Source organism: Dryobates pubescens, chromosome 12 (assembly GCF_014839835.1).
Source record: "Dryobates pubescens isolate bDryPub1 chromosome 12, bDryPub1.pri, whole genome shotgun sequence".
NCBI classification, from domain to species: Eukaryota; Metazoa; Chordata; class Aves; order Piciformes; family Picidae; genus Dryobates; species Dryobates pubescens.
The window spans coordinates 1,894,289-1,907,992 of record NC_071623.1 but is presented as its reverse complement, the minus strand read 5'-3'; positions in this window follow the sequence as shown (position 1 = coordinate 1,907,992).

Sequence of the window (13,704 nt, the reverse complement as noted above, 5' to 3'; positions counted from 1 at the left end):
TGGAAAAGACCTCAGAGATCATCAAGTCCAACCTATCACCCAGTACCTCATGGCAACTAAACCATGGCTTCAAGTGCCATGTCCAATCCCCTTTTGAATTCCTCTAGGGACGGGGACTCCACCATCTCCCTAGGCAGCACATTCCAATGGCCAAACTTTCTCCTCACCTCCAGCCTAAACCTCCCCTGGCACAGCTTAAGACTGTGTCCTCTTGTTCTGGTGCTGGTTGCCTGGGAGAAGAGGCCAACCCCCACCTGGCTACAAACTCCCTTTCAGGTAGTTATAGAGAGCAATAAGGTCTCCTCTCAGCCTCCTCTTCTCCCGGCTAAGCAACCCCAGCTCCCTCAGCCTCTCCTCAGAGGGCTGTGCTCAAGGCCTCTCCCCAGCCTCATTGCCCTTCTCTGGACATGTTCAAGTGTCTCAATGTCCTTAACTCAGAATCACACAATGGTAGGGATTGAGAGGAACCTATGGAGATCATCCAGACCTCCTGCTAATGCAGGTATGCCTAGAGCAGGATGCAGCTTTAGATGAGCGCCAAACAATAGTGCATATAAATTAAAATGCAGTCTCTTTTGTACCACATACTGCCATTTAACTGCAAAAGTTGCATTATGCTATTGCCTGTTTTCAGACTGACACCCTCCTACACTGCAGGCCCTAAGGACACCCTTTATGGTCAAGAAAATGTTGAGGCAGGGAAGAGCTCAGTATGCTGTCCCACACTCATGCCTCAGTCTGGCAGTGCAAACCAAATAGTTGGAGTAAGAGTCCCTTATACTCCTCTTACTACTATATAATTCCAGTGTTAAGCATATTTTGGGGTTTGTCCTTCACTTGTGAACAAAGACAAGTAATGTGTGAAGAGTGGAGTGTACAGTTCTGCCCCTGCTTCCCAAATGATGGTCTGTAGAAACTTGAAGAAGCAAATTTCCTTCACAGAGCACTCTTAATTTTGAAAGACTCTAATCTTAGATTAAATTTCAGGTTTGTTGAAATAGCTCTCGGTCTACTCTCTCAACTTCTGCCCTGGGGAGAGACGTGAGCAGTGGAAATGGCTGTTTGATGGCGATGTGGACAGTTCATTCTGTAATGCATTTTGCATTCAACTTCAAAGATTAAAAATACAGCAAACATTTTGGCTTTCTATTTCTTATTGTTGCTTTCATTATTATTCAAGGTTTGTGGTAATGGTTTCATGATTTCCCTGTATCCAGAAAGGTTCAGACTGGAAGGTGAGATTCCCTCATAGTCATGTTACGAGCAATTAAAGGAAAAACAAGTAGCATAAGTCTCACAGCGACATTCTGTGTTCAAGCACTTTTTAAAAGCTAATCATGTTGTGTGCCCCAGGGATCAGTGCTGGGCCCCATGCTCTTTAACATCTTTATTGATGATCTGGACGAGGGCATCGAGTCCATCATCAGTAAATTTGCTGACGACACCAAGCTGGGGGCAGGAGTTGATCTGCTGGAGGGTAGAGAGGCTCTGCAGAGGGACCTCGACAGGCTGGGCAGATGGGCAGAGTCCAAGGGCAGGAGATTGAACACATCCAAGTGCCAGGTTCTGCACATTGGCCACAGCAACCCCATGCAGAGCTACAGGCTGGGGTCAGAGTGGCTGGAGAGCAGTCAGGCTGAGAGGGACCTGGGGGTGCTGGTCGACGGTAGACTGAACATGAGCCTGCAGTGTGCCCAGGCAGCCAAGAGGGCCAATGGCATCCTGGCCTGCATCAGGAACAGTGTGGCCAGCAGGAGCAGGGAGGTCATTCTGCCCCTGGACACTGCACTGGTTAGGCTGCACCTCGAGTCCTGTGTCCAGTTCTGGGCCCCTCAGTTTAGGAAGGATGTTGACTTGCTGGAACGAGTCCAGAGAAGAGCAACAAAGTTGGTGTGGGGTTTGGAACATAAGCCCTACGAGGAGAGACTGAGGGAGCTGGGGTTGCTTAGCCTGGAGAAGAGGAGACTCAGGGGTGACCTTATTACTCTCTACAACTACCTGAAGGGAGGTTGTAGACAGGCAGAGGTTGGTCTCTTCTCCCAGGCAAGCAGCACCAGAACAAGAGGACACAGTCTCAGGCTGCGCCAGGGGAGGTTCAGGCTGGATGTTAGAAAAAAGTTCTATACAGAAAGAGTGATTGCACATTGGAATGGGCTGCCTGGGGAGGTGGTGGAGTCGCCATCACTGGAGGTTTTTAGGAGGAGACTTGACGGGGTACTTGGTGCCATGGGTTAGTTGTTTGGGCGGTGTTGGATTGGTTGATGGGTTGGACGCGATGATCTTGAAGGTCTCTTCCAACCTGGTTTATTCTATGTATTCTATGTATTCTATGTATTCTATGTAAGGATGCGTTAGGGAAGAGTGTAACCTTGAAATCAGTCCACATCCATAAACTAGTTCTAAACTCAATGAAGAGCAAAGAATAGCAAGGCATTTCTGCACATGGATCTAAAATGAAATACTCATTCTTCATTGCACATGCTGTGTTAAACCTGACAGTCCTCACTGAGAAAACTCTTCCAATGTAAAATATGCAGGATGCAACAGACTGTGGACATCTGACATTGATTTCCTATTGATCTACACATACTTCAGTTTTTTATTGCATGCATATGATACTGTGAAACAAAAGGCTTTTTTTTCCGCCCCCAGCTGCAGCTTGATTATTGTATAGGGCATTCTCCTCTTTGTGAATCACTCTGTACTGCCCTGGTATTATTTACATAATAAGATCAGTGAGAGTTTGGGGGGGGGGAAATAAAGAATTTGTTTCATCACCACCATAAGGAGGGTGAAGAGTACTGCAGACTCTTAACAGCAAATTAAAATCTGTTTAAAATTCACGTTCCTAGTCTTTCTCAGAAGCAGAGAGTGTTGTTGTTTGGAACTTTTAATGTGTATATTTTTTTTCCTGATGGTGTTAACTCTATGGGCATTTTGACAAAGTGTTTATCAGAGCATAAATGCTTGGTGGTACAATGGAAGAGGCCACTACTCTTTGTGACAGTTTCAGGCTGTGCCTTTAAGAAAGGCACAGTTACTGGGACACTCTGGATGAATGTTTGGGTATAAAAATGAAAACAAAGATAAGTCTAAACGAATTTCATTGGTAGATTGGTAGAATGCAACTTTAAATTTTCAGTTTTAGTTCAGTTTGAATCTGATTCAGTTCAGCCTGTCTGTTTCAGTCTTTCTGAGCAACAGCTGTATTCTGTCTGTGCTGGTGGGTGCTGACCTTCAACTAACAGGTAAGAAACTAATTCTTGCATACGCTTTGAACTAACAAAATGTCCTCCTTAATAATTACCTTTTCTCTCTCTAACCCCTTTTTGGGAGAGGGGGGTACAGTTGGGGGGACCCTCCTGGCCAGAGGAGGGACAGGTTTTCTGTGTATTTCTGTATATATTGTAAATACTGCATATTGTGTATATATCCATCTGCATTTCATCCTGCTTGTAAATATAGCTTATCCATATTTTTGCTTCTGCGACTGAGTTAGTCGTGGTTTCTTTGTGTGTGTGTGGAGAACTGAACTTTCTCTCACCACCGCACTCATTAAGCTTTCTTTAGCTAAAAAAACACCCACCACCACCCTGAAGCATCTCAAGTGCTAGAACATGTTGCTGATCCGTCTTTATTAGTCCACCAGCCTCTTTTAAACAGCTGAGGTGGTTTTTTGCATGATCACGTATGACAAGCGTCACTGTGTGTTACTATATTACCAACCTAAGGCAAAACAAACACCATTAACTCAGGAATAACCACCATTACTGTAACTTTTATTTGCTAATAAATATTTCAATAAACAGGCTTACCCCATCTGTAAGACCTGATAATGCCTCTTAGGAAATCATAGAAAAATAAAATACAATAATTATCAGTAACTTGTACTTTGTACAAAAATCTTATTATGTTGCTCAGCAGGTAGCTTTGCCAAACCCCATATTCCTTCTGTAAAGAGATGGCATGTGTAATGCAGTTCACCTTAAAAACACCCTAATGGTGAGAGCTGAGCATTTGATTACACTATTAAACTTGTAGGCATGCCAGCATATGAAAATTTACATGGAACATCATATTACCATAAGAATAGAGTAATAATTAAAAAATAAAAAAGATAACACCACTTTTCAGTAAAGAATAACAACTGTGCTGCTAATGGAAATTGCCCTCGGGACTGCAGTTCAGTCTAGATATAGATATATAGGCAGAAAGCAAAAATGCAGTGGGAACATGTATGGGAAACAAAAAAAAAGTCATTATGAACAGTGAGGCAGTCCCAGGGGGAAACCAATGTTACCAGCTGTGAAATGTTCAGTCTCTCAGAATGAACAGATCATGCCTGCTGTGTGCAGTACTGCATGAGTTCAGACCAGTGAACTTAAAGGTACAGTACCGAGGCTGCTTCTCTGTGAGATGAGTGATGAAGACTGAGTCACAGGTACTCGTCATTATTTAAATACATCTTGGTATGATGAAATAAAGCAACGAAAAGGAGATGTTGGCTGAGGTTTTTAAAGAAAAGGTGGTTTTCAGTACAGGTGTGTGAAAAGATTTGTGCTGAGACCACTGCTTGTAAAATAGTTTGCAAGTATTATGATTATACCATTACCTTTGAAGCCATCGACCTTTGAAGGTTTGACATGGCTGCTTAAATACATAGTCTAAAGTGTCTGTCATCAAATAGTTATTCATATATATATACATACATTAATACATGTTATGGCTATGCTAGAACAGCAAACTGTGAAGAGCAGTCATATTTAGTTGTGTACAATCTAATTTCACGGAAGAGACAGAAATGTAAGCCCCTTTTCATTCAGATATGCTTAAACCCAACACACAGAAATAGGAAATATCCTGAGAAAACGTACCAACCATGTTATCTTCCAAGAGTAAATCAAAGCTAATTTTTGGAAGGTAGTCAAGTATTTTTCTTGTGTTTTTCTGCAAGTCAAATGGATTTGTTTCCTAAAAAAGCACCCTGATGACAAAATTAAAACAATTCATTCCAGTGAAGGTTGCTTTGCCAGAAAACAAACGAATTCCTTTCAGTAAATGGGGTTTCAGATAGTCTTTTAAAGATTATTTATTTGTTGAGCTGCAGATGCAATCCTGAGAAGTGCAGAGTACCTGTTGCTACTGAAGTCAGTAGGAGTTATACTGCACCAAACAAGAACAAGCTCTTTTTGTCAGTCTCTGGGTTTTCAGTTACAGCATCACTGTGCCTTATGTAAGAGATACCATCAGAGAATTTTGTCATTGGCCTCAACAGAAGCAGACTGTAGGTAAGAGCAACATGTACTGCAGTACTGACTGAATCCAGTTCTTTCACCAGTGTTAACCAAGAAACAGCTTTTCCCACTTTTAAGCAGAAATAGTCCTCTCTACCTTATCTAGTAAAGGAAAAGAAATTACTGCAAAAGGAAATGGCATTAAAAATGAGACATTGCCAATGAAAGCTGTTTCCTGGGGAGAGGCAGATAGGAAATCATGGCCAGAAGCTTCAAAAAGCTTACGCATGTATGTGTTGGGAATCTTAGAGTGGGACAGTGTTCTTGAGCTAGGGAATTCATGAGAGTCCAATAAACAGAACCCCTAGAAGGACATCAGTTATTTGCTCCCATACCCTTCATTAACTGATAAATTTCAAAACTTACACGTGTAATGCACTAGGGAGTACAAACAGCTTGTGCAAAGAGGCAGCTAAACAGAACTTCTGTTATGAAGGGGAGATCATATTGCATAGTGGTGTATGCTTAGGAAAGAAGGAGGATAGACGAATCCTGGGTTTTTGTAGGTTCTCCCTGTTTGATGGGGATAATGGTTTCATCCTGATTTTTAAACCAAGGGTTCTGGGAATTTTCTAAGGGAGAAAAAACAATCCCAAACCCACTTCTGTTAGATATGCCATGAGATAGGTAGGTCATTTAAAACATTTACTCCAGACTCAGATATAGTAGCTCATTTCAAATAAAACAACAGTGCAGCAACCAACCATCTTTTACACCTTGAAGTTCATCTGTGCCATGTGGAAGCTAACCTTAATCTATTTCAATGCATCCCTGAGGTAGTAGCCTTGTCTTTTATGCTCAGTGCACTCTCTTCTCCCCTATTAAATGAGGCCATCCAGTCTGTGCAAATCTACAGAAACCTTTGACCCCAAACCTGCTTCACTCTATTGACGTCTTTCTATGGATTTAACTGGCTTTGGATCATGCCCTGAAGGACCAACTTGCATCTCAACCTGAAACTCTCAACAGATAAATTAAACCCAGCAAATGATTTTAGCAAAACATTTGAATGGTGAGACAGCATGAGACCTGGTAAGTGCTGGTTCTCTAACAACGAATCAAGCGTGACAGGAGTGGGATGTAGGAAAGCAGAATCTCTTCAAAGGGCTGAATCTTGCATATAGCAAGTACAGTATAGGACAGGGAAGGGAAGGGAAGGGAAGGGAAGGGAAGGGAAGGGAAGGGAAGGGAAGGGAAGGGAAGGGAAGGGAAGGGAAGGGAAGGGAAGGGAAGGGAAGGGAAGGGAAGGGAAGGGAAGGGAAGGGAAGGGAAGGGAAGGGAAGGGAAGGGAAGGGAAGGGAAGGGAAGGGAAGGGAAGGGAAGGGAAGGGAAGGGAAGGGAAGGGAAGGGAAATTAACCAGGTTGGAAAAGACCTTCAAGATCAAGTCCAACCCATCAACCAATACTATCTAATCAACTAAACCATGGCACCAAGTGCCTCATCCAGTCTCTTCTTAATCACTTCCAGGGATGGTGACTCCACCAACTCCCTGGGCAGCACATTCCAATGGCCAATTACTCTTTCTGGGAAGAACTTCCTCCAGACATCCAGCCTAAACCTCCCCTGGTGCAGCTTGAGACTGTGTCCTCTTGCTCTGTCACAGGTTGCCTGGCAGAAGAGACCAACCCCCACCTGGCTACAACCTCCTTTCAGGTAGTTGTAGAGGGCAATGAGGTCTCCCCTGAGCCTCCTCTTCTCCAGGCTAAGCAACCCCAGCTCCCTCAGCCTCTCCTCACAGGGCTGTGCTCCACACTCCTCCCCAGCTTTGTTGCCCTTCTCTGGACACCTTCCAGCACCTCAACATCGTTCCTAAACTGAGGGGCCCAGAAGTGGACACAGGACTCAAGGTGTGGCCTAACCAGTGCTGATTCAAAAGTTTCTGGGCATGGCACAGTGCATACATTGTTAATGAGACACGTGTAGTTTCCTACTAGTCAATACTGCTCAGATGCTCAGGTATAGGTCAAAATTTTGGACAGAAACAAAGTAAAACTTCAAATTATTTTGAGAATGATCTTTTAAATATAGTTTTTTTCCCCCCACATCTTCACTGTCATGACTTGGCAGTTTTAGTTCCAGTTTAATTACACAGGTATGAAAAATCAAGTAACATGATGAACCTTTCCCAATCTCTTCAGAGAGACTGGGAAATCTCTTGCAAGAAAGAAAAGGAAGAGATACACATGCAGGGTATTTGAAGAAATGAACACATGTCACTGAACTGGTGTGACATTATTTCACATATAAAACATGGAAATGCATTTTAACTCTAATCCAATTTATAATCTCATGTTTTTCAATAAGCCATTTTGGTTGGTTTTAACTCCTAAAATTCAGCCCAGCTTTTTGCACTAGATGCTGGCATAGCCTTACTCATACTCTCGTGAAAATCTCCCTTATTTTAACCTCCTAAGGGTAGATTTAAACCAAAAGAATTTTTGTACTGTTCAAACATTTTTAGTGACTTCAGCAGAGGGACTCAAACTTTTTATAGCATGGACTGTATCTTACTAGATATGCTGTTTTATGGGCATCTTGCTTCCCCTGTGTGATCAGTGATGATTTCTATACTAATTAGTTATATGAAAAAGAATCAGTAGAAAGGGATTTGGCCTGCTGGTGGTAGAATGGTCAGCATCAGGTGATCAGGGACCTTTCTGTAAGCCAGTTTGAAATGTTCATTTCTATTTTTTTTCTGCCTGTGGAGGAAAAGAGGCACTGTCCACTGGCTAATAAGCCAATGGATGTCTGAGAGGTACCATACACATACAGTGCATGCCATTAAAAATTTGAAAAGGCAATGGAGCAGCTCAACCCCATTATTGTTACTTGGAAATAGGGAATTAGTTCTGTGGGTTTGCAAAATCTCAGACATTATGATAACCATTGTATTTACAACTCATTATGTACACTTAGGCTAATGTTTTATTTCCACAATGTGCTCAACATGGCCTTGTGCATAACCTGAGGACCTACATACAACCTCATGGGTGAGCAGTAGGCACTAGTAAATACACCACATGATGGTAGAAGCTATTTGTTAGATGATAGTGCATGGGGTTTTGTTAAGAGCTCCTTAGCACAATATGGAAATTTATTCCTTTTTCAACCTCTTGTAGGCTTTAGGGATTTTTTTTCCCCCCCTTTTTCAGTGCTGATTCAGTTGTCTCTCTAGGAGATTTCAAGGTTACCATCCTACTCTTAGCCCAGCCCAACACATCTTTCCCTCCCTTTCAAAAAATGATCTCTGGAGGTCCGATCTAACCTCTAACATGCTGTGATTATAAAAAGGGGGTGGGGAAAAAGAAGGTTATCTTGGACATTTATTCAGGAAAGATCAATTACAGTTGGTGAACTAGGCTATTCTGGAAAAACAATGCTTAACAGAATACAGTGCTCTTCAACCACCTGCAAATTCTATAAGTGAGATACCTCTATTTTTATTACTTTTCCTAGAAGATGCAATGGAAAACACACTTTTTATTGTGACTCGAACTTCACTACTTTAAAAGATGTGTTGGACTGGATTAGAAGTGAGTCCTCCTTTCTGCTCTCTGTGGGTCACATTCCAAGGCAGACTGGGCTCATGACAGGGTGCTTACAGGTACCTTATGCTCAAAAAAGAAATTCTCAGCTGCCAGAACATGTCCCATAGAGCCAATTCTATTCCTGAGTTAGAACAGTTAAATACATGCTTCAGTTTGCAGTGGGGCCAGGTGAAATTTAGCAACTTGTCTTCAGTGTTAGTTTAAGTATGTTGTATGCTGCTCTGCCTGGATGGCTGAGATGGTCCCTGATAGGGTCTAACATGGAAATTGCTGCTGTTAATATAGTCTTACTAGGCACCTCCACAGTCCCAGCTATTCTGCATGGCAAATCTTCACTGCATCTGAATAAAGAATGTCTGCATGTCTGCATGAGGACACAGTCTCAGGCTGCGCCAGGGGAGGTTCAGGCTGGATGTTAGGAAAAAGTTCTATACAGAGAGAGTGATTGCCCATTGGAATGGGCTGCCTGGGGAGGTGGTGGAGTCACCATCACTGGAGGTTTTCAGGAGAAGACTTGATGGGGTGCTTGGTGCCGTGGGTTAGTTGTTTGGGTGGTGTTGGATTGGTTGATGGGTTGGACGCGATGATCTTGAAGGTCTCTTCCAACCTGGTTTATTCTATGTATTCTATGTAAACTTTATGACCCACCTAGGGATGCTGTATAAGTCTGTATCAAAAAAGAAATTACTGGAGCCCAGTATTAGGCTCACCATATTAAAAATGTAATATGGATAGTCACTCTTAAATTACAGAAAAACCAAAGGACTAACCCCTATACTTTTCATGCCAGAACAATTCAGCTAATACCTAGTACAATTTTTGACATGGGATGCTTTGTCCAGAGCAACTAATCTATTTGAATTTGTTGTTGAGTGAACTTTTTAAAGGATTTCCTTATGCTGGAAGGTACTGGCTGATGTCTTGAAGCATGTGAGTAAGCTTTTATTGGGCAGACACTCAATTTACATTCATAGGAAACAAGAAGGGTGACTTCTGTTTAAGAGAAATTTAAATCACATAGCCCAATTCTCTTCCTTTCGCCTCACAGAGTCCCATTTCTTCTTGGTAATTCCTGTGTGTAAACACCTTATAAGCAAAATCTACTAAACCTTCTGCTGTTACTTGTAGAATCTTAACACCCGCATTGTGGATTAGACCCTCTCTTCTTCACAGGTTCAGTATAAGGACCAGACATGCTCAGTGCATGAGATTCATCTGACCAAGCACAGATGGCTGGACGTGAGCTAGTGATTTTCATCTCTCTGAATGTAGAGAAACAGGTGCTTCTTTGGTTCAATGCATTTAACTCACAAGTAAATAGCTGTTTGTCAGATGACTCGCATCCTACAAGGGCCTACTTCTCTTCATTGATTAAAGGGTGTCTCAGGTGACTAGCTCAAACACAGACCTGCAACATTAGGTGAGAAGAATTCTTACAAGAAGTCTCAGGACTATGACTGACAAGTGAGGATAGCTTGGAAAAGGATGCCTGATATGGTTACTATGCTAGATGACAATCCTGCTTGGCTGCGTGGACATCTAAATTGCAACTGTTTGTCAGTCAGCTTTGGAAGCACTGTGGGTGGCATATAGAATACATAGAATAGAAAAGAATAAACCAGGTTGGAAGAGACCTTCAAGATCATCGCGTCCAACCCATCAACCAATCCAACACCACCTAATCAACTAACCCATGGCACCAAGCACCCCATCAAGTCTTCTCCTGAACACCTCCAATGACGGTGACTCCACCACCTCCCCAGGCAGCCCATTCCAATGGGCAATCACTCTCTCTGTATAGAACTTTTTCCTGACATAATGATGGACAGCTGGGGCAGTGCACTTGTTGGACAGAAGACACTAACCTGGTCCTGCTCAACAGTCAAGGTCCTCAACTAAGCTGCATTTTGGAGTGATAAATGAGTCATAGCAGTAACAGTACAGATGGATGGGTTTTACCCTAGATTAATGCTAATTGTATCTGTTTGAAAAATCTACATATGAATATTATTTGTAAATACTGTAGAACTATTTCCTGATGCCCACATACATGCCAGTGCCTTTTCTTTCCCCCTCCCATATAACATACACTTCAGTTTTTGAATTTTTGATGAGTACTTGCAGTCATGAAGCACTCTGCAATGTAGGCCAGAGTCTCAAACCCAACATATCGACTTTGCTTAAATGCAAACTCTAACCACACATTGCAATATGCAGGATAACTAAAAAGAGCTAATTTTCACCCAAAGAAAGTATCTCCTGTAACAAAAATGTTGCTGTATTTTCTCATACACATTTGTGGCCTGAAGAGTTTTAAGCTCACATTTGAAAAGCAACACCTGTTGTCTCTTTGTTTTTCAATGAAACAATTAGGGGGGAAAACCCCCCCACAATCTCATGACAAGAGCAGGCTTGGAATCAGAGCAAGAGCAAAGAAAATGTTTCCAAAATGAGATGTTCAAAATAACTGTTACAAAAGCATCACACTGCACCACCACCACCACCACAAAACCCCAAGCTATATGAGCTCACAAAGTCCTGCATTTACAAATTGATTAATACATGTTCTCACCCAAACAATCCTTTGCTCTTGCCTTTCCAGTTACCTAAACTCTTGTTTATATAAAAAAATATATCTAATTAATAAACATTGAAAAACTGTTACATTTTCTGCTATTGAAAATAGATTGTCAGTAGAGTGCTAACTTTGGAAATTCATTTCCATGGCATATATTGAAGCTGTGTTCACATAATGTGATGCTCTCCATTCACACTACCAGGAATGGGGAAACATGCAGAGGGGAATTCAAAAGTGCACATACATTATCTAAATGGGTAATGAGTGATTTTGAGACCCCATTAACAAATAACAGAACTAGGCCTCCTCAGTACTGCATTTGATGGTGAGAGAGGTTCCTTCCACAGATAGCACATTCTTGGTCACAGAAGCAACGGCAGGCAAAGTGTCTAACAAACCTCTAAAGGCTTCAGGTAAGCATGAGTTTCTTTCCATAAGAGAACCTTTCCTAGAACATTATTCAGATGTGTAACTGGGGCAGTCACAGAGAAGGAAAAAAAGCTTATTTTTCCCTACTAAAGGCCTGTGCTCCTGCAAAACCTACACCCTTGTACAGTCCTACTGAGTCCAGTGGAACTATTCATGATGGAAAATTCTGTAGTTAAACAAGGATTGGAATTGGCCTTCTTTAAGAGAGATCCACAAATTGACATTGCATAACACTGGTGAATCTTAATCTTTAGAAAACTTATTCCTCAGTTAAATTAATTCTTTCTTTTTCTTTGTTTTTGTTTGTTTAAGAAAGGAAAATTTACTTAGTGCACTACTCTTATCCCACCTAAATTAATGCAGTTATTCCAAACTATTGCGATAACCATGAATCAGGCTTAGTATGTCTTACTCTGACCTGGTTGGAAGCATAACCTTTTCTGAGTTGCTTTCCGATTTTCCTTCTTTGCCACCAGTATACAATGGCAGCCTCTTCCAGGAGTTAGGAAATATGATTTACAAGCTGTAAATGCAGAATAGAGTACAGAATTAACCAGGTTGGAAAAGACCTTCAAGATCACCGAGTCCAGCCTATCACCCAACACCATCTAATCAACTAAACCAAGGCACCAAGTGCCCCATCCAGGCTCTTCTTAAACACCTCCAGGGATGGTGACTCCACCAATCCCCTGGGCAGCACATTCCAGTGGCCAATCTCTCTTGCTGGGAAGAACTTCTTCCTAACATCCAGCCTAAACCTCCCCTGGCACAGCTTGAAACTGTGTCCTCTTGTCCTGGTGCTGGTTGCCTGGGAGAAAAGACCAACCCCCACCTGGCTACTACCACCTTTCAGGGAGTTGTAGACAGCAAAAAGATCTCCTCTGAGTCTCTTCTTCTCCAGGCTAAGCAACCCCAGCTCCCTCAGCCTCTCCTCACAGGGCTGTGCTCCAAACACCTCCCTAGCAGTAAATATCTTTATGATTACATGAAGTAGTTAATTCATTTTGATATGCATATATGCTATACTAATTACCCAAGCACATGCTTTAATGGAGGAGTTGTAATGCTTGAGTACATTAGAATGCCACATAACTCAAAAAAGTCCTCCAAGCTGTATCAATCAATAAAAGCATCTGCACCAAATTTACATGTGACATGCATGTAGATCTGTGTGTGGCTTCTACAGCATGCAGACATGTGCTTGTTCCCCTGTTCCCAGCAGTGCATATCCCAGGAAAAAAAATTGGAAATGTAGCCCAGCACATCTGTGTGAGGTGTGTGAAGAAAAGATGAAAACTGTAAGTCTTAGAGAGGTACAAATGTTAAGTTAGGCCTTTGCAGACATTTTCTTGCATGTAAATATGGCTATCGAAGAGTTTTCAAAGGTAATTGTCTTTGATGTCATTTAGATATCTGTACTAAATGAAGATCTAGACTATTGCAACCAGAGCTCCATTTCAGCAGCCTGCTTTTAAACTCTAAAAGCAGTCAGAAGTAGACTCAAGGCAACATATTATTACACTGCTGTCCTACATCTCCTGTTTTGCCTGTGTACAAGGTAACTGAATACCACAGCATGTAACTTCCAGCGTTAGTTTGTGGTTGTACCACTGCCCTCAGCTGGAGGATGATATTGGCCGGCCTTCTCCCTTGGGAATGAGTACACCACCCACTGATGGCTGGCTCCCCAAGGTCTACTACCACTGGTGGAAAGTATGCTTAATTCAAGCAGTGGAGGCCTGCATTGTTTTTAACAGAAAGTGCTCTGAAGTCTCTGTGGCCACGATATAGCTGACAACCATGTTTTATATGTGGTTATGCAAACGTTACAATTAGTTCAGCAATGGCTATCTG